This window comes from Bos grunniens, chromosome 27, assembly GCF_055505025.1.
Source record: "Bos grunniens cultivar Pamir isolate PY7600 chromosome 27, Bosgru_T2T1.0, whole genome shotgun sequence".
Lineage (NCBI taxonomy): Eukaryota > Metazoa > Chordata > Mammalia > Artiodactyla > Bovidae > Bos > Bos grunniens.
The window spans coordinates 43,792,124-43,818,734 of record NC_141191.1 but is presented as its reverse complement, the minus strand read 5'-3'; the positions used below and the strand labels follow the sequence as shown (position 1 = coordinate 43,818,734).

The 26,611-nt window shown below is 48.3% G+C and overlaps 1 long non-coding RNA gene across 1 annotated transcript; it reads right to left on the bottom strand.

The window, feature by feature from the left end:
• Window positions 1-12,537: 12,537 nt before the first annotated feature.
• On the bottom strand, window positions 12,538-25,551 carry LOC147343898 (uncharacterized). The gene is made up of 2 exons (XR_015156396.1): window positions 24,785-25,551; window positions 12,538-14,816 (listed from the first exon to the last, which is right to left on the bottom strand). It is a non-coding gene; the product is annotated as an uncharacterized LOC147343898 (long non-coding RNA).
• Window positions 25,552-26,611: the final 1,060 nt, after the last annotated feature.

Here is a 26,611-nt window from a genome sequence, read left to right as displayed (position 1 = left end):
CCACTTCCAGGAGGGCCGGTCCTCTACCCTCACTCCCCTCCACAGGCCTATGATCGTGCCAGATCCGAGCGCCGCAGAATTCAGGCGTCTTTCCTAACAGGGCACCCTTGTGCATGTGTGCTACATCGCTTCAATCGAGTCCGACTCTTTGCAACCCCATGGACTGTAGGCCCTCAGGCTCCTCTGTCCATGGGATTCTCCAGGCAAGAATACTGGGGTGGGTTGCCATGCCCTTCTCCAGGGGATCTTCCCGACTCAGGGATCGAACCCACGTCTCCTGCGTCTCCTGCATTGGCAGGCGGACTCTTTACCGCTAGCGCCACCTGGGAAGCCCATGGCACCCTTGGCGTTAAATTAACGCCAAGCTGATTTCCAAAGGGAGTGACTAATGTGTGGCGTTAACGAAAGCAGTCATTGCTGAGAAGAAGGTGATGGGATGCTGAGAAGAAGGTGATGGGATGCTGAGAAGAAGGTGATGGGATGCTGAGAAGAAGGCGGCAGACTCGTCTGGCTCTGTACTTGGCAGCCAGGTGACCTCGGGCAAGTCATTGAGCGGTTCTAGGCCTCCGTGTCCTCGATGGCTCCATGGGGTTGGGGCAGGGCTGGGGACTCCTGTGCAGTTTTGTTGCAAAACTTCAATGAGAAACGAGAGGGATGATGAATCAGTGGGAGGGCTGCTCTGATTACATCATTACCAGAGCCCCCCTTATAACGTGACCTCAGGATTCAGGCTGACATCTTCCCCAAAACGTGTCTCCCTGTAAAAAGGAGTTTGGCACTTCAACGAATGGAGCTCAGCCCCAGGTACAGTGCGGAACCCAGGATTCCACCATGTTCTCCTCCAAGGGCCCATGCAAGAGCTGTCTACCCAAATACCACGCCACCCCCTCTTAAGGAGATGCTCTCCACCCCCTCAAGGAGCAGGCCTGGGGGACCCTTTCAGAGTCACATGTTTCTGCCATCCCCGCCCCACAGGGCCCTAGGTGACCAGTCCAAGGAAAAGCACTTGAGCCAAGATCAGGCTGTCCCGGGCTGGCCAGCGCCTGTCAACACTTGGGAATCTGAAGGGGAAACCTGAAGGCCCTGGGTGAAGCAGGGGATCCAAAGCTGAGGGTCGGGAAGCTGGCAGGGGGGCGGCGGGGGGCGGGGGTTGCGGGGAGCATGGTGGGAACTGGGAGCATCCAGAGGAATGGAGCATCCAGGCAAGTGGTTCTCAGGCCCCTTTCCCCCCGCTGGTCCCCGACCACGGAGCGCCCTTCTCCCGGGGCAGAGAGGGGAGGCGCACCCCACGCCTGGGGCAGTGGCTGACCTGGGCTCCAGGGAAGACAGGGCCACCTCTTAACGCCTGGAAACTGTGAACGCAACCTTATTTGTGATGGATTAATAATTAAGGAACTGGCCGTGACATCACCTTGGATCATATGGGTGGACCCTAAATGCAGTGACAAGTGTCTTTCCAGGAGACAGAAAAGAAGACATACAGAGAGACACGCAGGGGAAGGCAAGGCCTGGAATTCTGCCCCTAGGAGACAGGGCGGCCTGGAGCACACCCCCTCCCAGGCTGGGGGCGGGCCATGGAGATGCCCCCCTCGAGCCCCTGGAGGTGGGCAGGGCTGCCCACATGTCTATTTCTGACTTCTAGCCTGTCACATTTCTGTTTCCTTTTTTTGATCATTGAGTTTTATTTTTTAATTTAATTTTTATTTCAGGTTGGACTAGAGTTGATGTAAGTGAATCATATAAATATATATATATAACTGAATCACTTAGCCGTACACCTGAAACTAACACATTGTAAATGAACTATACTCCAACATAAAATGAAAATTAAATTAAAAAAATGAAACTCAGTGATGAAAAAAAAAAAGAAACAGAAGTGTGTTCTCTCAGTTCTAGAAGCTAGCAAGCTCCAGGAGCTGGTGATGGACAGGGAGGCCTGGCGTTCTGCAGTCCACGGGGTCGCAACAAGTCAGACACGACTGAACAACAACAAAATCTTTTTTTTCTTCAGGTTCTTTTCCCATACAGACCATTAGAGAATCCTGAGTAGAGTTCCCTCTGCTATCTATAGGTCCTTGTTGATCACCTACTTTATGTACAGTAGTGTGTGTATGTTAATCCCAAAGTCCTTATTGATCCTGCCCACCCCATCACATTTCCCCTTCTGTAACACATCTCTGTTGCTTTGAGTCACCACATTTGCGGTGATCTGTACCAGAGGTCACAGGAAGCTAAAACATCTTGTGAACCAAAACCATCTGACTACAGCTGATGTGTCAGAACTCAGGGACAGTTTCCCTTTGAGGAGCCATGCCCTAAACACCTCCTTAGTTTTCATCCCTAAATTTTGCGTCCTGCTGCAGCTGCAAGAAAATAACAGAAATGGCTCCCATGCACCGAGCACGCATTAGGTACCAGGAAACGTAATGTGTTTTATCCTTAACCCTCACCAAAAGCCTTTTTCTTTAACCCTGCCCTCATGCCATTCCCGTTTCACAGGTAAGGAGATGGAGGTTTGGAGAAGAGAGGGAACCAGGGCTGGAAGCCAGAGGAAGCCCTCCAGCCCCAAGGCCGGGTGTGTTCTCTGCTCCCACTTCTTGGGGCAGAGGAGGAGAGGGAAAGAGGGAGAGGTCCTGGTAGGCTATGCTGACTCATCAGATCGGGTACACGTGCCGGCCCCCTGGCAGCTGGAAAGAAGTTGGTCTGAATCGGGTCCCTCTTCTCCTTCCTGGCTGAGGGATCTCTGGCCACCACTCACCCTCTCAGAGCCTCTGTCCCCTCCTGAGCGATGAGATTAGAAAGCTCCTCATCTGGCGTTAGGATTAAGGCAGAACTCTGTTCAGCAGGGTGCAGAGGTCCAGCGAGGCTTGTATGAGCAAGCAGAAAGCCTCAGGGCCCAGGCTGCTCTGAGACGTGTTAACAGTCTCTCTCCGGGATTTCCCCCTTTGCCTTTAAAACTATGCGTTTCAAGTATTGCTTAGCAGAGTTCTCTGAGCCAAAGACTCACAGGGAGGCTTGGTACAAATGCCCATTCCAGGGCCTCACCCTGGGTGCACTGGATTAACCTCTACTCCCAGGTAGCCTAGGAATCTGAATTCTTTCATAAGCGATCCCAGATGGTTGTTCAAATCAAAAAAGTTAGGAATCTCTGCACTAAGGCAGCACTTTTAAAAAGAATGTTTAATTTTATAATGGTATATAGTTGATTCACCCCTGGAGAAGGAAATGGCAACCCACTCCAGTATTCTTGCCTGGGAAATCCCATGGGCAGAGGAGCCTGGTGGGCTACAGCCCATGGGGGTGGCAAAAGAGTCAGACATGAGTTAGCGACTAAACAACAACAAAATAGTTGATTCACAGTGACGTGTTAGTTTCAGAGTACAGCAAAGTGACTCAGTTATACGTATACATACATATATTCTTTTTCAGAATCTTCCCCATACGGGTCATTACAGAGTACTGGATAGAGGTCCCTAGCTACACAAGAGAGCCTTGTTGATTCTCTGTTTTACATATTTGTTGCTGTTCGGTTGCTAAGTCATGTTTGATATAGTGGGTGCAGAAGCAGTGCTTCTTAAGCTCTAAGTGAAGTGTTGGTTGCTCAGTCATGTCTGACTTTTTGCAACCCCATGGCCTGTAGTCCACCAGGCTCCTTTGTCCATGGAATACTCCAGGCAAGAATACTGGAGTGGTTCCCATGCCCTCCTCCAGGGGATCTCCCTGACCCAGGGATTGAACCCGGGTTTCCTGCACTGCAGACCAACTCTTTACCGTCTGCCCAGGGAAGGCCCTTAATCTCTGGTGAGCTTGCCAAATACCTGCGGATCTTGTTGAAATGCAGATTCTGGTTCCTCCAACTCGGGGGGCCTGAGAGTCTGCATTTCCCCCTCCTGGGGGATCCCCATGGGGCTGGTTAGGGAGCCACAGGCTGAGGGGCAAGAGGAATGACCGAGCAGGATGTGGATGGAATTTACAGGCTTTAGTCATAATCCTCAAGATCTGTCAGCGCCTTCCAGGACTTGCACTGTCTGCTTTAAGTATCGGAGCAGTCATGGGGGGAACTTTACCCTCTTTCTACCCACGAGGGTCCCAGCAGCCCGACACCCAGGCAGCTTTCTGCAGGGGAAACGGCAGTGCCCATGGATGCGCACGGATGAAAGTCCAGTATTGGTGCAAGCTCACTCCTCTGGCGTGCGCCCGCAGGGTGGTAGTGAACCTCCGCCCAGACGGTGGGGCACACCGTGCGCCCTCCGCGTTCCCCGGGCTGGGTTTCTGGTCCTGGAAGTGCTGGGGTAGCACTTTCAGACTGTGTCACCCCTGATAGAAGTTTCCACTCCGGAATCTCCCCTCGAGCTGCCCCACCTGACTCTCACCCTCCCAGTCTCCACGCCTGTCTGCTCGGTGAGGTTAAGCGCTCGGCCCTTCCCACTTTCCTGAATTTTGGTTGCCTTTCCCTTCAGCCTGGGTGCACGCACTAATTTTTGTTTTTTTTTTTAACTTTTTACTTTGAAATAATTTCAAGCTCTGAGAAGAGTTGTAAGAGCAGTAGACATAGTAAAATGACGCAGCCCCTTTGAAAACAGGCTTTGGCAGCTCCTTTAAAAAGTTGCTGCTACTAAGTCGCTTCAGTCATGTCCAACTCTGTGCAACCCCATAGACGGCAGCCCACCAGGCTCCACCATCCTTGGGATTCTCCAGGCAAGAACACTGGAGTGGGTTGCCATTTCCTTCTCCAATGCATGAAAGTGAAAAGTGAAACTGAAGTTGCTCAGACGTGTCCGACTCTTTGCGACCCTATGGACTGCAGCCCACCAGGCTCCTCTGTCCATGGGATTTTCCAGGCAAGAGTACTGGAGTGGGGTGCCATTGCCTTCTCCATTTAAAAAGTTAAGCCCCCATTCACCATCGGACCGGGCAGTTCTACTCCTAGGTATATTCCGCAAGTGAAAACAGGGACTTGAACACGTAGCAGCATTATTCACAGTAGCCAAAGGGGGAAAACAACACAAGCAACCATAATGGACAAGTGGATGAACAAAATGTGGCCTCTATGTACAACGGATATTAGCCAAGACAAGGACTGACGTTCTGATAAATGCTGCAATGGGAATGAACCTCAAAGACACAATAGTAAGAAAGTAAAAAAAAAAAAAAGAAACCAGACATATAAATCCACATATTGTATGATTCCATTTGCAGGAACTCCAGAACAGGTAGATTCATAAATGTAGAAAATATATACCAGCGATGCAGGGAAGATGGACACGCACTGCTTCATGGGTAGCAGGGATTTTTTGGTTGTTGTTGCTGTCGTTTTGGATTTTTGGCCACACCACCTGCCATGTGGGAACTTAGTTCCCTGACCAGGGGCCAAGCCCAAGACCCCAGCAGCGGAGTCTCGGAGTCTGAACCACTGAATGACAGAGGCGGCCTGGAGGTTTTCTTTTGAGATGATGGAAGCGACTTGCAACTAGAGAGAGGTGGTGGGTGCACAGACCCGTGACTCTATTAAATGTCCCTGAATTGTACACTTTTACATGGGCAACTTTATGTCGTGGGAATTTCACCTCGATTTTTAAAAATTGTGCTAAAATTTATGGGATTCTATTTTTTTCTTTCTCTGAACCATTTATGCTAACTAAATAGTTCAGCATGTATCCCCTAAGAACAAAGACAGCTTACATAACTCCAGTAAAATGATCAAATTCAGAAAATTTAATATTATGCCATACTAATACCTAAGCTACAGTCCATAATCAAATTTTACCAATTTCCCGATGATGTCATTTACAGCAATTTTTCTCCCAGTGCTGGATCCAGGATCACGTAATGTATGAGTTGCCAAGTCTCTTTGCTCTCCTTTAATCTGGAACACTCTCTCAACCTTCAAGTCTTTTTAAAAAATTATTTCTTTTTATTAAAGTATAAATTTACAATTTGTGTTAGCTTCAGGTGTATAGCAAAAGGATTCAGTAATAACACATATATATACTTTTTCATTATTTTCTATTATAGGTTATTATCAGGTTACTGCAAAAGTAATTAGGGTTTTGCATTGTTAAACTTTTCTGTTTGGTATTGGATTACATTCTTAAATAAATGTAGTTATGTTATACATCATTTTAATGTGCATTTCTCAATTCATGTTTTTTGCTAATGACTTATTACTAGCTATTTATTTTATATTTATTTTAGACTAGGGAAATGATACTAGACAAAAAGCAAATTGAGAAATTTTCTCGAGTTCAAAATGGGTCGTAAAGCACTGGAGACAACTTGCAACATCCACAGTTGGCCTAGGAACTGCTACCAAATGTATAGTGCAGTTGTGGTTCAAGAAGTTTTGCAAAGGAGACAAGAGCCTTGAAGACTAGTAGGGCAGTGACTGCCATGGGAAGTTGACAGTGACCAATTGAGAGGATCATCGAAGCTGATATTCTTACAACTACAAGAGAAATTGCCAAAGAACTCAGTGTTGACCTTTCTACAGTCATTCAGCATTTGAAATAGCAAATTGGAAAGGTGAAAAGCCTCGATAAGTGGGTGCCTCCTCAGCTGATCACAAGTCAAAAAATCATCCTTTTGAAGTGTCATCTTCTCTTATTCTACAAAACAACTACAAACCATTTTTCGATTGGATTGTGATGTGCGACAAAAAGTGGATTTTACAACAACTGGTGATGACCAGCTCAGTGGCTGGATTGAGAAGAAGCTGCAAAGCACTTCCAAAGCCAAACTTGCACCAAAAGAAGGTCCTGGTCACTGTTTGATGGTCTCCTGCCGGTCTGACCCACTACAGCTTTCTGAATCCTGGTGAAACCATTCCATCTGCGAAGTACACTCAGCAAATCGGTGAGATGCACCGAAAACAGCGATGCCTGCAGCCGGCACTGGTCAACAGAGAGGGCCCGATTCTCTCCATCCAACACTCACCGCACGTAGCACTACCAACGCTTCAAAAGTTGAACAAATCGGCCCACATTCTTGCCTCTTCCGCCATATTCACCTGAACTCTCGCCAACCGACTACCACTTCTTCAAGCATCGCGACAACTTCTTGCAGGGAAATCTCTTTCACAATCAGCAGGAGGCAGAAAATGCTTTCCAAGAGTTCACGGAATCCCGAAGCCCAGATTTTTATGCTCTGGGGAATAAACAAAGTTACTTTTTGTTGGCAAAAATGTGTTGATTGTACTGGCTCCTATTTTGATTGATGAAGATGTGTTTGAGCCTAGTTATAATGATTTAAAATTCACGGTCCAAAACCACAGTGACATTGGCACCGACCTAATACAAGGTGTTGCATACAATCCCTGTGCTAGAGAGTAGGTCCTTGTCGGTTCCCTGTTTTACATGCAGGAGTGTCTGTTCACCCTAAACTTAATCTGTCCCTCCCCGCCTTTCCCCTTTGGTGACCGTAGTTTGTTTTCTAAGTCTGCGAGTCTGTTCCTGTTCTGTACGTTCGTTTGTGTCATGTTCAGATTCCTCATGTTAGTGACGCTAGATTGTCTCTGAGTCACTTCACTTGGTGTGATAACCATCGATAGCTCCTTTTCTCTGTGTGTGGTCTTTGCCGACAGCGCCATTCCTGAAGCGCCTAGATCTGTGTTTGCAGCTGTTCTCTTGATGTGAGTCTCTCACGCTGCCTTGTGACTTGATTCAGGTTGTGCACCTTTGGCAGGAATACCCTGAGGTGATCTGTCCTTCTCAAGGCACCGTGTCAGTTTGTCCCCTTACTGACAGCATCTCCCTTTTTGATATTTATTTATTTGTTTGCTCTGGGTCTGTAGTTGTTCCATGTGGGAGCTAGTTCCCTGACCAGGGGTCGAACCCGGATCCCCCCTGTATTGGGAGCAGAGTCTCAGCCACTGGGCGCCTGGGACGCCCCTGATGTTCCCCTTAATCACGCGTTTCAGGCACTGTCTGCCAGCGCTCTCCATTCTAAAGCTACCATTTTCCTCTGCATTTAATAACACTGTATGGTGTTGTTAGCCTAGAAAAACTACTAATTCACAAAATCAGTTTTTGGTGCCAGGTGCTATTTTCCATTCATTCATTCAGTCTCTATTTAGTCTGCATGTGTGCATGCTTAGTTGCTCAGTCATGTCTGATCCCATGGATGTAGCCCACCAGTCTCCTCTGCCCACGGAATTCTCCAGGCAAGAATACTGGAGTAGGTTGCCATGCCCTCCTCCAGGGGATCCCAAGCATCAAACTCGTCTCCTGCGGCTCCTGCTTTGGTAGGTGGACCCTTCACCACTGAGCCACCTGGGAAGCCCCCTGTTTAGTCTAGGGAGAATATAAAGCCATATATATATAATGATTTAAGGTAGTCCCTGCCTTCAAAGAGCTCATTGTTTTGTTGGGGTGACAAGTCTCAAAGTCTCCAAATTCTGGAGGAGTGATTCTGTCCATTATATTAACTACTTCTTTTCTCAATTTTATAGCTGAAAGCATAAAATGCCCTGATACTGGGAAAGACTGAAGGCAGAGGAGAAGGGGACAACAGAGGATGAGATGGTTGATGGCATCACCAACTCAATGGACATGAGTTTGAGCAAGCTCCGGAAGACGGTGAAGGACAGGGAACCCTGGTGTGCTGCAGTCCATGGGGTCACAAAGAGTCAGACACGACTGAGCGACTGAACAACAAGCTGAAAGCAAGAGAGACCTGCATGAAAACCAAGGACGGATATATAGTCCGGATGGCCATGAAAACCAAGCACTTGTTGAACCTCTTCCAAACAGTAGGACTGTTTGGTTTAGAATATTCCACTAGATCGAGCGAAGAACTGAAATAATCTTAAACAGGCCAACGCACAGAGTTTTATTGTAAAAACCGTCTCAATGTTGTGTGCTTTTAAAATGATCAATACTTTTTCTTTAATATTTTTAGTGGACTGATTCTTTGAACTGTTGGAATAAAACTTCAAAGGAACTGAGAGTCTAGTGAGTCCCACCGAGAGGTGGGTTAAAGGGCTGCCTCGTGCCTATAAGCAGACTTGTTTTCTCCTCATTTCCCCCGTGGGACTCATCTTTCTCGTCCTCCACGTGCATTGTCTCAAGGAGGACACTGACAAAAACACGTTTCTTGTGCTTCTCACAAGTACTTCTCACACTGTGGTACTTTGTTCATCTTGAGGGCTAGAAACACGATGATACCTTGTAGAGTTAAATAACAATATATATATGGCTCAGATATTTGAGAGTTCCCACTCTATTATTTGCTTGATTTTCATAATTTCAGATCGATTTTACTATAAAATTACCTATTTTACTGCATAATATATATGTATGTGTGCATATATAGATAAATCACTTAACAGAATGGAGGCTCAGTGGCTAACGACTGGACAGCAGCTTGGAATAAATGCACTGGTCAGTCATGCTTTCCATGACTTTTTCTAGAAAAGGGCACAACAACCACCACGTACCTGACAAAAGAGACAAGTAAACAGCCCAGAGAAGGGAGGGGTCAATGGGCATTTTAAGTCACCACTTTTCAAATGTAAAAAATGTTTATTTGCTCTCAACCTGCCTTCGCATAGGTCTGGTTACATTTCTAAATCTGTCAGCTTTGATGTCGTTTTGAAAGCAGCCCTTATTTTGTACTATTAAAGTCCTATATACTCACCATAGAAAAGGTAGAATACAGCACAATAAAAGAAACAAATCACTCACTGTTCCCATCCAGAAATCATCTCGTAGGGACTCCCACGGCGGTCCAGGGGTTAGGGCCCCAGAATCGCTGCCTGGGAAACTAAGATCCCACAGGCCCCACGGTGCGGGGGCGGGGCGGGGGACCAGGAGTAATCTCACGGGAGTGACTGCAGGGGGGACGGGCGGGGCGGGGGGGCCAGGAATAATCTCACGGGAGTGACTGCAGGGGTGACGGGCGGGGCGGGCGGACCAGGAATAATCTCACGGGAGTGACTGCAGGGGTGAAACTTTTAAGGCACATTGTGTTCTCTTTCTATGTGAAAGACACATGTGTGTGCAAAACCCATGAAAAGCGAAAGCTCATCTCTCCACCCTCCCATCCTTCTCCCACCAGAACTCGTGCAGGTCCTCGGAGGCCCAGTCAGGGAGCAAGGGCATCTTTCCCTACCCTCGATTCCCAGTATACAAATAGGGACTGTTCCGACTGGCCTCCCCAGCCCCACCTCTCACTCAGGATGGTCTAAGCCTCTGTGCTCCCAGTGCAGGGGTCCCGGGTTCGACCCCTGGTCAGGGAACTGGATCCCACCTGCCGCAGGTAGAGAGACCACATGCTGCAACTAAGCCCTGGCAAAGCCAAAGAAACAAACATTTGGGGAAAAAAAAAGCAGTCACCACCTTCAAGGCTCTCCCAGCAAAGGAGACACTGTTGGTTAGCCCTGATCACACACTTGGCAGGCCACATGTGGTCCCTTTGTCTGTCAAACGAAGCTGCCTGTCCAGGCCTTTCCAACCTCGTGGTACCTGACACCGGGAGCCAGGCAGCCAGAGGGTGTGGAGGCCTGAGGTCACACCCAGGCCCGGGCCTGCTGCAGCGGCAGCAGCAAGGCTCTCTCTGTTCCCAGACAGCCTTCCGGTGGCCTTGGGCTGGCAGAAGCTGGGGCTTTGCCCTCCGTACGGAAGATGGGCAGAAAGTCTGGGCAGTCTCTGGGCCTGGCACACAGCCCCAAAGGACACACAGATGTCTTTGTGGTGGGTGCCAGGGCCAAACCATGCCATGGAGAGCCATGTGATGGCTTTTAGGGAAAAACAAAAAAAAAGAGAGGCATCTTTCCTTTCAAAGGAAAACCCGTGTTTCAGAACCCCTAGGGAGTAAACAGCCAACAACACGAAATCATTATCCTCTGTCCCTCTGGGACTGGGGGTGAGCTTGCAAGGTTCCCAAGGAACGCATGTGACTTTTTTCTCTAAGGCATGATTCATTCCAGAAAAGTCCGCTTTGTTCTCCGAGTGACAGAGTTAGAGTCAGTACCTTAAACATATACCGGAGCAGTGTCCCCTCTTATCACAAAACAGAAGGCACCCAACTCTACAAGACTCTTTGAAAGAGGAAGGGATACGGGGTTCCGGGTTTTGGGAACGTTATTACTCTCTCAGATTGTGGAGAGATCCATTTTAGGTACACATCTCTATTTTACATTAAAATCTGCTTTCGCGTGGGGCATGCCTTGAAGTCTGTTGTGGCAACCCCGACGGCAGCGCCCAGGGACTCTGGATTTGCAGGAAGGACCCAGGTCCGCATGGAGCGGTAGGCAGCCCTCCACAAAGAACCCGCCTGCCAGTGCAGGAGACACAAGAGACTCGGGTTCGATCCCTGGGCCGGGAAGATCCCCTGAAGTGGGAAACGGCAGCCCACTCCAGTTTTCTTGCCTGGAGAATCCCACAGACGGAGGAGCCTGGCAGGCTACATACAGTCCGTGGGGTTTCAGAGAGTCAGACACACACGCAATCCCCAGGTGGGCAGGACGCAGCCCTCCTCTCAGAGGCCAGCAGGTGCCACCAGCCACTGGGCACCTGCACGGACCCCTTCAGGCTAACCTTCAGCAGCAGGGGCTCAGGCCTTGCTGCCAGCAGAGACCACGCCGCAGACAGTCCGGCAGGCAGGCCCCTTCCCGCCCCTCCCAGCGCGCATGCGCTCTCCCACTCTCGGAAGCAGCCCCGTCTCTCCAGCCTAACGCTGTCCTCCCAGCCGCCCCCTGCTTGTGGCCCTTTAGAAAAGCCCACGGGTCCTTTTCACAGCGAGCTCACATCACAGATTGCAGGCAGGTACACGAGGAGGAAGAAGACCCACAGACACGGGAAAGAAGATTTTTTTTTTTTTTTAACCATCATCAAATTACAGAATGGCTCTTGTGAGGATTCAAAAGGGTTTATAGAGGAAAAGTATCCAATCCGAGGAGACAAGAGAAACGGTAGAATTGCAAGGTTGTGATACGGGCTGAGCCAAGCTGAAATGTCTTGGCCACCCCTTTATGGTCCCACACGAGGGGTTAACGCAGAGCCCTCTACAGAAAACATGATGCAAACCACGTCTATGATAAATTGTCTAGCAGCCACATTTTAAAAAGTAAAAAGGAACAGGTAAAATCCACCTTAATGGCATATTTTTAGCCCAATATTATACCTTCAACTTGGAATCAATATAAAAAATTATTGAGACCATTTACCATCTTTTTTTTTTTTCACTAAGTTTTATGGTCATTTTTATGTAGTCATACACAACAAGACCAGATATGTTCAGGTTCCACGGGCTTAACGGTCATGGTCATCTTTTCTTCACAGAGACTCTGAAACCTGGTGTGGATTTTACACTGAGAGCGTGTCCCGGTTCAGACCAGCCGCGTCTGGATAGTGGCTGGCAAACCAGACAGCCTTGGTCTAAGGAGTCTGATTTTATTTCTCCTCTCTGCTGGATGAGGACCAGCACCACTCGCATTGTCCAGGGAGGGGACTGAGGCTCAGAGCTGATAGTGGCCTGTCACGGGATCAGCAGCAACAGTGGTTTGGTCCCTGAACAGGGTCCTGTTTGAGCCCTGATTTTGCCACTTCTGATTTCTGTGACCTCTGGCAGGCTGTTTCAAGTCTCCTAGGCTCAATTTCCCTACAACTGAAGTAAAAGAGAAAAAATAACTCCTACTCTTAGACTGCAAGGATTAGAGAGCATGTTTGCAAAGGACTCTCAAGTGGCTGGCACATAGAAAACGGTTAATAAATGTTGGCGATTCTGATAGCAATGGACCAGGCAGAACCTCTCCACTGGGGGTAAGTGACTCACGGCTTCCCTGGCTCTATAAGCCTGAATGGGCCTCTCCTTTGTCGACCTGCCCTCAGCACCTCATGCACCTGTTTGCCCCCAGCAGACCCTGGCTGCCCTGCCTGCTGGTACCTTCGTCCCTGGCAGCTCCCTGTCCCTCCCCTGGGGCCCAGGAATCCCTCCCCACCACCCCATTTTTTCCCCTGTGAGACCTGTTTTCTCCTGAGTGACTGTGAGGCCCATGGAACCTCAATGTATCTGGTCTCGTTGTGTAAGACTGCATAAAAACGACCATAAAACAGTGGCTTAGAATAACTTTTATTGTGCTCACAAATCTGCAAACGTGGGCATAAATCCAGCTGCCAAATTTGAGAGGTGTTTGTGTTGCCTGTTCAGTGCCAGGCACTCTGCAGATTCTGTGGACGTGGAAACACAAGGCCTCCCCTGGACATGCCTGCCACCTCCGCTCCCGACAGCCATTCTACAAAACTCCTCAGGGAGCTCAGGACTCAGAGATTCTGGGTCTGTTTGCGGGGAGGAGTTTTTAATCCAGGTAGCCCCGTCAGCACTTCCCGGGCTCGGGAAGCCCAGGGTGAGGCTGAGAGGACCGCTGTGTAGGGAGGCTTTGGGTAGGACCTCTGTGTCAGAAATGGACCACCAGGAATTCCCACTAAGTATTTTCATTACTAGAGCTGAAATTTTTTTTTTCCAGTGGTTTAAAAATTTTTTTAATTGAAATACAGTTGATTTACAATGTTGTGCTGGCTTCAGATGTATAGCAAAATGACTCATTTATACATAAATGAAAAAGTGAAGCTGTTAGTCAGTCAGTCGTGTCCAACTCTTTGCAATCCCATGGACTGTAGCCCATAGGCTCTTAAGTTCCTGGAATTCTCCAGGCAAGAATCCTGGAGCGGGTGAAGTGAAGTGAAAGTCGCTCAGTCATGTCCAGCTCTTTGCGACCCTGTGGACTATACAGTCCATGGAATTCTCTAGGCAAGAACACTGGAGTGGGCAGCCTTTTCTTCCTCCAGGGGATCTTCCGGACCCAGGGATCGAACCTGGGTCTCCTGCATTGCAGGCAGACTCTTTACCAACTGAGCCACCAGGGAAGCCCTTATGCACACACACAGCCACATGTATCCATTTTTACATTATCTTCCGTTATAGTTTATTATAAGACATTGAGTAGAGTTCCCTGTGCTACAGAGGAGGTCCTTGCTGTTTACTTATCTTATATATAGCAGTGTATGTTAGTCCCAAACTCCTAATTTATCCTCCCCCTCTCCCCCTTGATAACCATGAGCTGGTTTTTATGTCTGTGAGTCTATTTCTGTTTTGTAAAGAAGTTCATTTGCATTGTTGGGATTTTTTTAACTTAAGAAAACTTCACTGTGTTGTTGAGAGAGAAAACCCTAAGAGTTCTCATCCTATATAAAACAATACACAGCAAGAGAACTACAGACTGTGATGAGCTCTGTGAAAGAGGCAAGAGGGTGTTAAAGAGAGACTGAGGAAGGGAAGGCTTCCCGGGAGAGGGGACATCTTTAGGAGACACAGAACCAGAGAATCATCCAGCAAAGTGAGGAGCTGTAAGAAGACCCACTAAGGTTGAAGAAAAGTAAGAGCAGACACCCGGAAAAGGAAAAGGGCTTGTATGTCCAAGCAAGAGAAAGAAGCAACCGAGCCAAAGGCAGCTGGGGAGAGCGGGAGGGAGGTGTCGGTCTGAGAGCAGGGTGTCTGTGGTTGGGTTGGGTACCGAGACTGGTGCTGCCAAGACAAAGCTGTGATGGGAGATGGATGCTGAGGATGGGGAACAAGTTACTGACAGGTCAGGGAACTAAGAGACCCTGAGGTGTATTGAAATGACCCAGAAGGGGGACAGGAGTCAGATGCAGAGGAAGACAGTAAGCTGAGAGAGTAGATCCTCAGTGAATCAAATGCAGCAGGAAGGCAGCAGGTTGACGGCTGTGTGGAGAGATGCTACGGAGCGGAGTGATGCTGTCCCGACCTTCCAAAGCCATTCAGGTCTTAGAGAAAGGAGGCAGGTTGGTTCGGCCAAAGCCCTGGGGAGCAAAGTGAAAGGGAAAGTCACTCAGTCGTGTCTGACTCTTTGCAACACCATGGACAGTCCATGGAGTTCTCCAGGCCAGAATACTGGAGTGGGTAGCCTTTCCCTTCTCCAGGGGATCTTCCCAACCCAGGGATCGAACCCAGGTCTCCCACATTGCGGGCAGATTCTTTACCAGCTGAGCCACAAGGGAAGCTCTCTGGGGAGCCAGAAAGTGAAAGTGAAGTCGATCAGTTGTGTCCAACTCTTTGTGACCCTATGGACTGTAGCCTACCAGGCTCCTCTGTCCATGGGATTTTCCAGGCAATAGTACTGGAGTGGGGTGCCATTTCCTTCTGCTGGGGATCTTCCCAACCCAGGGATTGAACCCGGGTCTCCTGCATTGTAGACAGACGCTTTCCCGTCTGAGCCCCCAGGGAAGTCTGGGGAGCCAAGTGAACATCTGTTCCTTTCCCTGGCCCAAAGGATATTGTTTTCAACTCTTCAAAACGGTCTGGAATGACAGGACCCAACCTAGAAGCGTGGGGCTCTGTGTATGGGTCTAGCCCAGGGAAGGGGTTGTGGGGATTTTCTGTTTTGACTTATATACTTGTGTTTTGTTTGTTTGAACAAGGAATGTCTGTGCATGATATGTGCATTTTTAAAACAATGAAAACATTTTTAAAACAATTCACGGGGAGAAAGCCAACATAAAGTCTATACCACCCCCACCCAGTAAAGAATCTGCCTGCAATGCAGGAGACCCAGGTTCAATCCCTGGGTCAGGAAGATCCCCTGGAGGAGGGCATGGCAACCCACTCCAGTATTCTTGCCTGGAGAATCCCATGGACAGTGGAGCCTGGCGGGCTACAGTCTATAGGGAAGCAAAGAGTTGGACACCACTGAGGGACTAACAGTTTCCCTTTCTTTCACTCCTAACTGAAGAATTTTCACAGGCTATAGTAGCTCTCAGGGTGTACGGTTTGCAGGCCGTTTCCCCAGACCCCCTGAAATCAGCCACTGGACGTCTCTGATGGAGGAGCTGGGCTCAGCTCCGGGTCACTCTTCTAGCATCAGAAACGAGCAGTAAGAAAGCAGAACGGGTCCAGAGGGGCCGCTGGAACTGATGCGGCAAGTTCAAGACAGTCTCAAATATTAAAAGAAGGTGTCCTTATCAATCTGTCATCTGAAAGCTTGTCTTGACAGGATTAACGAGAATTATCTTTTGATAATTGCCAAAGAGAGTTCACAAAATGTAGGAGGCTTCCAAGTCAGTCTCTATTAAAGTGCTGTATCATGGGGTGTTTGTTTCTCCTCAGGCCCTGGTCTGCCCTCCTTTCTGGGGCGATCCCTCAGTTAGTTCCCGGAGAACATTCCAGAAGAAGAACATTCAGTTCCCTCAGAATCTCTAAGGAGCCCCTGGGTGGAGTCTGTGGCATCAGGCGGTGCCGTCCTCGCCTCCAGGGGTTCCGGGTTCTCTGGGAGCTCTGCTGCACCGCACTCCAGGGCACCAGCTTTACCAGCCCCCTCTCAGCCTCCCCCCACCATAAGGGATCCAGATCTCACTGCGTGGCGCCCAGGAATCCACACACATTGAACAGGACTCCCTAGGTAATTTTTTCCGCCTCATAAAGTTTGAGAAATATTGACCTAGGGGCTTGACTGAGGTTGTGAAGGGTCATTTCAGAGACATAACATCCGCTCGTGAAATAAATACCCTCCCTTTTTCTTGGGCTTCTAGCTTGACGGATGCCATTCATGAAATCAAAAGGTAGACTTAATACATAGAAAGATGGAACGGAAGTTGTCAGGCCAGTGCACTGTTGCATTGTCAGTGAACTTAGACAGTTTTTTAACGCATTTATTTTTACTTATCCGGCTGCACTGGGTGTTAGTTGCAGCACGTGGGATCTAGTTCCCTGACCGGGGATCGAACCCCGGCCCCCTGCACTGGGAGCTCGGAGTCTTAGCCACTGGGCCACCAGAGGTTTTTAAATAGGCTAAACCAAAAGGCGGGCTTTCCAAGTGACACAAGTGGCAAAGAACCCGCCTGCCGATGCAGGAGAGACACAGGGCCACAGGTATAATCCCTGGGGCGGGAAGACCCTCTGGGGAAGGGCCTGGCAACAGGGCCACAGGTGTGATCCCTGGGGCGGGAAGACCCTCTGGGGAAGGGCCTGGCAACAGGGCCACAGGTGTAATCCCTGGGGCGGGAAGGCCCTCTGGGGAAGGGCCTGGCAACAGGGCCACAGGTGTAATCCCTGGGGCGGGAAGACCCTCTGCGGAAGGGCCTGGCAACAGGGCCACAGGTGTAATCCCTGGGGCGGGAAGACCCTCTGCGGAAGGGCCTGGCAACCCACTCTAGTGTCCATGCCTGGAGAATCCCACGGACAGAGGGCTCGGGTGGGCTACGGTCCATAGGGTCTCAAAGAGTCGTACACAACTGAAGCGACTTAGCACACACGAAAACCAAACAACACAACCTATCTGTTATACTGAGTTTTGCACGAATTTGTGAATTTTCAAAGTTTTTTCTTTAAATCAAGTTGAGAAAAGTCATCTCTCAACCCCCTGAATGTTTTGAACCTTTGCATTTCAACTTTAGGCCTCATACCCAGTCTTATAGTCCCACGGCTAAACATGGAAAACAATGCCAGATGCCCTCCTGAACCCAAACTCGGACTCTCTGGCCTTCCTTAAATAACCCAGGAAACCCAGGCGCACAGGGCAGAGTCAGATGGCCACTGTTCCTGAGCCTTGTTTGTGGAGCAAATGGAAAGACTCATTTCATGTTTTATGACATTTCAGAATCGATTTACAACTGCCTACTCCTTCTGAGTCTGGATTTTCCTTTGAAATAAAAAACACTGTAATAAAAAATAATAGGAACATTGAATTGGAAAAATGGTAATGGTACAAAAATAGTATAAAAATAAAAATCCTACCATTGTTCTTTAAGATTCATTCAATATTCACTTAAAAAAACAATTAGAATCCAGGCAAGGTTCTAGGCCCTGGACCACAGCAGTAAACTGAGCAAGCATCCTTGTTCTCAGGGAGCTTCTATTCTAGTTGGGAAAAAGATAAAGAAACAAATATATCAAGTGTCGTGTGGTGAGAGATGCAATGAAGAAGAATAAAGCAGGTTTGGCAGTAGAGAGGGTTTCCCAGGTGGCACTCGTGGTTAAGAACCTGCCAGCCAGTGCAAGAGACTAAGATAGCAGGTTCGATCCCTGGGTCGGGAAGACCCCCTTGGAGGAGGGTACAGCAACCCACCCCGGTATTCACGCCTGGAGAATCCCATGGACAGAAGTGCCTGGTGGGCTACAGTCCATGGGGTCGCAAAGAGTCAGACACGACTGAAGTGACTTAGCACGCATGCATGCATGGGGTAGAAAGTGGGGCAGGGTGTGGGGCAAGGTTCCTGCTTTTGGGTGGACCAGGCAAGACATCTGAGCAGAGACCAGAGAGGAGTGCAGGAGTGAGGCAGGGCGGAGCCTGGGGTGGGGACAGGGCAGCAGGAGCAGAGAGAGCAGGGGGCAAAGAAGCAGGAGATGGCTCAGAAGGCTGGCAGAGAATGCCACGTCACATGGGACTGTGTCGATGTCGGGTCAGATTCTGCTCAGAGGCGGGAGGCCACTGCAGGGCTTGGGGCAGAGCCACCAGCTGATCTGACTCAGAATCTGTAGGTGCAAACGGTCGGAGGCTGCGGGTGGAAGCAGAGGGGTTCATGATGCGGGTGCGCCGCTGGCTGCTGGCTGCAGGGGTGGCGGGGAGGTGGCGGGGGATGTCCCCGTCTTGCTTCCTCTTGGCTGTCAACTGAGAGCTTTAAGATTCTCCCACAAAGACATGACAAGCGGCAAGTCCAAGTTCATGAGCCCTGTCTCAGTTCAGGCGTGTATTCATTCGCTCAGTTCTGCCCGCCACTAGTCCTTCCTAGAGCAAAAGTCTCCAGGTTAGCTATACGTCAACAAAAATTCATTTAAAACTTTTAAAAATAAATAAATACCATTTCCAGGTGCACACACACATACAGACACACACACACACACACACACACACAGTCTCCAGGTTGTAGGGGCCACAGGGCCCTAACCAGATGATTCCATCCTTACCAGGGAACAAAATGTCACACCCTAAGACCTTTCAGTGCAAAGATTCTATGATCTCTCTGCTTCAGACATTCCTTGAGCTTTCTAAGGCAAATTCTCCTTGCTCCTGGAGACAATACCCTTAAAGGGCAGACAATTTATGAATATTCAAAAGAACCAGAGTACTCAGCTTAGGAAGCTGGTTTACATATAGTGTTATTGACTATGGCAAATGGGAGGAAAGCTTTTCCTAAAATCCCACATCAACATATTTGCAAAGGCTGATAAATGTAACGGGAGCCCTCCCAGGGATGCTCCATTGTGAAAGCAGGCCCTCGAAGACTGCTGCAAGGAAGTAATCTCGTGGTGGAGCTTGATGCATAGACAGGCCACACTGGTGTGTGGTGTGTGTGCTCAGTCATGTCTGACTCTTTCGTGACCACATGGACAGAGGCCCACCAGGCTCCATGGGATTCTCCAGGCGAGAATACTGGAGTGGGTTGACATCTCCTCCTCCAGGGGATCTTTCCTATCTGGGGATGGAACTCGGGTCTCCTGCATTGCAGGCAGATTCCTTACCACTGAACCATCTGGAAAGCCCCAACACAGGGCCAAGGGAGAGCAGAAGAGATGCCTCATGTATACCCTTAGGCAGCTGCCCACCTTCTCCACCTCCTTCCTTTATTCATTCACCAGCTCATGTACTGACCCATCCATTCATCCATCAGATTTATTCCATCCCTACCATGTGCCAGGCATATGCTGAGCACTGGGACACAGAGACTTAAAAGCAAAAACCAGACAATTCCTACTTGGAAGGAATTCACACAGTTGGAGCCCCAGGTTTCATTCCTCACCCAACAGGTGGAGGGGCTGCGATGCCCAGAAAAAAGGTGGGCTCCCGCAGGCTCCTACAGTCTCTGGACCTGCCTCCAGCCCCTCACCCCCTTTTCATGAGCTTTTCACTCTAAACCCATGGATTTATCTCTGAAATATTCAAGCACAGGGCAGTTTCAATTTTAATTCTTGAATTGATGGATTTAATTCTTTTTTTTTTAGTGCTCAGAATTTTTTATTAAAAAATTTTTTTTCAGGGTGATGATGGCTCAGCCCATCTGACTTGTGAGAAGCGCTGGATTAAATCATTTGCTTTTGTTTTCCCTTAACATTTTCTTACAAAAGTTTTCAGGCATCCAAGAATGTTAAAAGCCTAGAATATTCCATCTTGATTTACCAGTTGTTAGTATTTTGCCATACTTTGTGTATACTTAACAAAAATTAAGAGTAATCCATAATATGATGCAATATCCTGTGCATATGAAAAGGCACATATATTTCTGGACAGTGAAAATTAACACAACATTGTAAATTAACTGCACTTCAGTAAAACTTACAAAAACAAACAAAACTAGGTGAAAAGAACTTTCTGACCCAGAGTCTGGGCCCCGGAAGGCAGTTTTTGTATTCAAGAGTTTAAAGTAATTTTTAAGTGCTCATCATGTAAATGTGAAGAGACATAAATTCAGGATATGAATGTATACATATAAAATGATCCCTATTTGGGAAAAATAATATATTTAATCATAAACATATACATGGAGAGAAAATACTGGGAAGAAAGTCAACTATATGTTTCCTTGGTGATCTCAGGATTGTGGATTTACAGGAGAACTTTATGTTTTCTCCATTATTATTTTCCAAATCTCCTATGCTGAGTGTGTGTTACTTCTATTGTCATTCAAATGTAGCTTTTTGAAAATCAGGTTTAAATTATTGCTTCCCTTTGCATAGTGCCGTTTACTCAAACTTCAAAAATGCTGCACAGAAACCTTTAGAAAGGGGCTGCTAAGTCCCACTGAATTCTCCACGACAATCATAAGCCCATCTTCATGTTAGAGATAAGCAACTGAGCTTTCTGAGAACCCCAGAGAGTCAGAATAAGAACTGGGCTCAGTGCCAGAGGGGAAGGTGTAGACGGATCGCCCTAGGGGGCTTGTGAAAACACAGATTGCAAATACGGCTGAGGCAGGACCACACAGGAGAAGCAGGGCCTAGGGGCAGAGACCCGTGTCAGGAGCCCCGCTCCAAGATGCGCCTCGGTGTCCTCACCTGGACATCAGGAAGATTCGTTTCTGCCTCGTGGGCTGGTTATGAAGGTCAAACAGGAAGCTCACGTCTTTGGGCTTCCCAGACTGCAGTGGTGAAGAACCCGCCTGCCAATGCAGGAGACACAAGAGACGCAGAATCGATCTTTGAGTCGAGAAGATTCCCTGGAGCAGGAAATGGCAACCCACTCCAGTATTCTTGCCTGGAGAATCCCAAAGACAGAGGAGCCTGTCGGGCTGCAGTCCACGGGGTCGCAAAGAATCGGACACGACTGAACGACCGAGCACACGCACGCACGCAGGGCACCTGGCACAGGGCGTGGTCCTGGGGCACACTCCACGATTGTGAGATCTTTCTCACCACTCCGGGCTTGCTCCCCGGGTTACAGCATCCTCACGCCTCAATGCCCGCCAGCCTTACTGGAAACTCTCAAAGCCTCTCTTATTCAAAGTGCCCGGAGCACAGTCTCCACTCACCCACACGTAGATGTAAATATTGTCTAAGGGGCCTCTGTTTGCAGGAAAGCTTGGGAAAATACTAGGTCATTCTTTGCTGCAGAAACTTACTTGGCACTTTTTTTTTTTTTTTTTTTTAAAGGTAAGGGGATCTTTGGTTGAAATGTTTGCTTGGGGGCTAAGAATTAAAACATGTTCCTGAACCCACCAAAATCATTTTCTGTGACAATCTCAGTCTTGAAAAGGGGTGCCAGGAACCTTGGAGGAAGCAGACAGACTTGTGGGTTTCTGTTTGTTTCGCAGATGCTTCAAGGGGTTTCCTCTGAGACAGACGGAAGAAGAGGGTGGTGACAGGGAGCACGGCGGGGACGGGGCTGCAGGGAGGGGTAAAGAAGACCCAAGGGAGGGGTATCACTGATGCGCAAGCTCCCTGCTCCCTGGGCTGTCCGGTCAGAGCCACGGCTGGGGGTCACACATGCGCAGGGAAACCCAGCAAGGAGGAAAGCGTCTTAGAATGGGAGCCATCTGAGTCTTATTTCCCCCTTCTTGCTCTATAGGGATGGAATTGCCCTAGGTGAAATAGATAACCAGTGCCAGTTCGATGCATAAAGCAGGGCCCCCAAAGCCAGTGCACTGGGTCAACCCAGAGGGATGGGGTGGGGAGGGAGGTGGGAGGGGGTTCAGGACGGGGCAGGGGAAGGGGGACACATGTGTACCCACGGCTGATTTGTGTCAATGTATGGCAGAAACCATCACAGTATTGTAATTATCCTCCAATTAAACTATGTTAATTAAATGCATTTTTTTAAAAAAAGGATGGATGGGGAGGGGAAGGTGGGGCGCTGCCTCCTCGTGGCTCCTGGACCGCCCACCTGGGCAGGTGCTGGGCTGGAGCCCAGTGTGTCTCTCAGCCCTTGCTGTCTCCAGGGTGACCGCACGGCTTAATTACACAGTCAGATTGTTGGCTCCGTCTAGACAGTGAGGGTGGCGAAGGCTGAGATGGAGACGAGGAAGAGCAAGGGGACTCAGGAGGTCTCTGAGGCATCCAGGCGCCGTTTTCTGGGCCCCCTCCAGGTGGGAGCGGGCCGCTGGCCTCCTCTGCTCCTGGATGCACACGCAGGGCCTGGCTTCAGGGACGTCCTAGTCTGGCCCTAGTTAGTTTTGCTCCAGTGAGTGGCATCAGGGAGCCCTGAATTCTCTCCGAGGCACCGCCCCCCGGGCAGACAGGTCACCCACCCCCACTGAAAGCACAAAGGCTGCAGAGAGCCGGCGGTGGTGGGGGGGGGGGCGCGGGGGCCAGGGAACACAGGACAGGCAGCATCAGCGCTCCGGCCCAGGTGCCCTTACGGGACCACCGGGACCACCAGGGCAGTCTGGGGAGGATAACTTTTTTCTATGATACATGGTTTATTTGCTCTTTTTATATTATTATGGAGATATTGGAGATACAAAGTAAATAAGTCACAGTTATCAAAGACAATAACATCATTCTCTTGGTATTTATGATTCCAGATATTTTTAATATGACAATGTACATTTTTTTAAAGCAGGTTTTTTTTTTTTTTAATTTTTGGGAAGGATAACTGAATAGCATCATTTTAGGGGACCTCCCTGGCAGTCCAATGGTTAAGACTCAGCTTCCAATGCAAGGGGCGAGAGTTCGATCCCTGGTCAGGGAGCTGAGATCCCACAAGCCATGTGGCACAGCCAAGAAAATATTTTAAAAAACAATAATCACAACCTCATTTTACAACAGGAAACAAGGAGGAGAGATTAAGTGTCTGGCCCCAAACACACAGAAAGTAACATACAGAATGACATAGAGGGCTTCTCTCGTGGTCCAGTGGTTAAGAGTCCACCTTGCAACGCAGGGACACTGGTTCGATCCCTGGTCAGGGAAGGTCCCACGCGCCGCGGAGATACTAGGCTTGGGCATCACAACTACTGAGCCAGTGCTCTAGAGCCCAGGAGAAACACTGAGCCCACGGGCCACAACGCTTGAAACCCGAGCACCCTAGAGCCTGTGCTCCAAAATGAGAGGAGCCACCGCAGCGAGAAGCCCACATGCTGCAACTGGAGAGTAGCCCTCACTCATCAACTGGAGAAAGTCGTTGTACAGCAACGAAGACCCAGCACAGCCAATAAATAAATAAATGAAATTTAAAAAAGAGTAACGTTGAGGCAGCCAAGTATGCAGTGTGAGTAAATAATATGATATCTAATAAAGAATAGATTAATCTTGCCCAATTTCATATGAAAGTGAAAGTGAAGTCGCTCAGTCATGTCCGACTCTTTGAGGCCCCATGGACTGTAGCCCACCAGGCTCCCCCATCCATGGATTTCTCCAGGCAAGAGTACTGGAGTGGGTTGCCATTTCCTTCTCCACGGGATCTTCCTGACCTAGGGATCGAACCCAGGTCTCCCGCATTGTAGGCAGACACTTTACCGTCTGAGCCACCAGGGAAGTAAGTTTAGTTAAATCTATACTCTGGTCTTCAGACGGTAACAGATCAGCCTGCAGTGCAGGAGACCTGGGTTCGATCCCTGGGTTGGGAAGATCCCCTAGAGGAGAGCATGGCAACCCACTCCCGTGTTCTTGTCTGGAGAATCCCCATGGACAGAGGAGCCTGGCGGGCAGGCTTAGTAGTTGTGGCTCATGGGCTTAGTTGCCCTGAGGCATGTAGAGTCTTCTTGGACCAGGGATTGAACCTGTGTCCCCTGCATCGGCAGGTGGATTCTTAACCACTAGACCACCAGGGAAGTCCCCAAATGATCATGTTTAGTAGCTTTAGAGTAGAAATAGGCTATGTGAAAGTTTCAGGAAACTTTTCTTTTTGGAAACACCCAGGCATGATAAAAGATGCTCTTTCAATTTTGTGACATAGTTATCTTAACCACAGCTTGCTGAGATCTTGTTGTCTCTCTCCCATATTAGGCTGATGTATACACATTTTAAATCTATTTCAAATATCTTGAGTGCGTGTGCATGCTAAGTCGCTCAGTCGTGTCCGACTCTGTGATCCCATGGACTGTAGCCCACCAGGCTCCTCTGTCCCTGGGATTCCCCAGGCAGGAATACTGGAGTGGGTTGCCATGCCCTCCTCCAGGGGATCTTCCTGACCCAGGGATCGAACCCTCGTCTCATACTTCTCCTGCATTGGCAGGCGGGTTCTTTACCACTAGCACCACCTGGAAGCCCTCAAATATCTTATTGGCTTTTATACAAGTTACAGTAAACATTTCCAGGATTGGGATTATTACAGTTATCAAAGTAAACATACTGTTATGTCTGATGTTTGTAGCAGAATGAAAAGGGCGGGAAAAAAACCTACCAGCGTTTTCAGCGGCAGAAATCCGGTGAAGACTGCAGTTTTCACAGCTATCTTTACTGTGTGTGGACGAAAAACGCGACGGCTCTGACTGAGGGTTCTGGGGCTTGAGATGCCTTTTGCCAAGTATGATTTCACACCTTGGAGAGGACAGATGCTCATCTGAGAGGTTTAACCCAGAGGACCCACTGACGGCCGTGCCTTTTAAAATGGACTCAACCACAGCCTTTAAAAGGGAAATTGCATGGTCATTGTGTTTGGGTATAATTGACCAACGAATTTTCTTGATTCAAAAATCCTGGGGAAGAAAAACCTAAACATCTTTTATAGAAGCAGCAGAACAGATCCTTCCAAAAACCCACATGGTGTGTCAATATTGTTTTAGGACCACGTGAAGCTATTTGGAAATCAATATTTAAACGTTTTTATGAAGTGAGCCATACGTCAAATGAGAAAGGACAAAAGGAATAGAATTGGGAAGAAGAAAATACAGAGTGTCTGTTTATGGCATCACTTAATACGTCTGTTTTCCTCTAGGCAAAGTTTCTTTATTATTGTTGATGTGATTCTTTTTATTCCATTTTCTGTACCACGAGCAGAGTGCAGGTAAGTAAGAAATGATTCTGATTGTTATTTTATATCCATGCTGTATGTCTTCCTTCATAAATACCTATTCATACTGTGGTTATACAAGTAATCGGAAAACATCAGTGAAAGTCTGAAAAAAAAGAAAGAAAAAAGCAGAAACAGAAAAACGTCTTCTCCATCTGCTAATGCAACGCCTGATGGTATTTCTGGTCGCTGCTTTGCTACTATATGGCACTTTCATAGCGCGGCTTCCCACCTGGGGCCTTGCGTTCAGGCGGCTTGAGTTTACACTCATCTCCCCTTCTCACCAGCATTTTGACCGCAGCTAAACTGAGTTTGAGCAAGCTCCGGGAGTTGGTGATGGACAGGGAAGCCTGGCATGCTGCAGTCCACGGGGTCCCAGAGTCAGACACGACTGAGCAACTGAACTGAAATTGCTTAAACTTTTTGTGCCTCAGTTTCTCAGCTATACAACGGAGATGATAAGAATAGTACCTCTTGGGTTTTGAATCAGGGGATTCAACCAAGTGCAGAACAGAAATACTCGGGGTGGGGGGGGGGGAAATGCCAAAAAGTAAAACCTGATGGATGGACACCAAGGAAGTGGGGGAGGGGTGGGAGGATGAACTGGAAGATTGGGGTTGACTTATATACACACACGATTGAGATTATGTATAAAATAGATCACTAATGAGAACCTACTACATAGGACAGGGAACTCTGCTCGGTGCTCTGTGGTGACCTGAATGAGAAGGAAATTCAGAAAAGAGGGGATGTGTGTGTACGCACTGCCAATTCACTTTGCTGTGCCCCTGAAACTACCACAACATTGTAAAGCAACTACAAGCCAATAAAAGTTAATTAAAAAAAAAAAGCCTAAATACTAGGTGAAAATTTTTTTAATTAAAAAAAAAGTTTTTAAAAACTTGAATTTGCTGTATCCTGGCAATTATTTACATAGCATTTACATAGCATTTACAATTATATAGCATTTATTTATTATTTATATAGCATTTACATTGCATTAGGTATTACAAGTAATCTAGAGATGGTTTCAAGTGTACGAGAGGATGTGCAGGTTATACGTATATACTACGCCATTTTACATAAAGAGACTTGAGCATCCTTGGATTTTGGCATCAGTGGGGGACCAATCCCCCAGCCGTACCGAGTGCCACCGAGTGCCAAATGTATTGGTTTTGTCTCTTGCAAGAAAACTGAAGATCAGAGAGGCTAAATGAA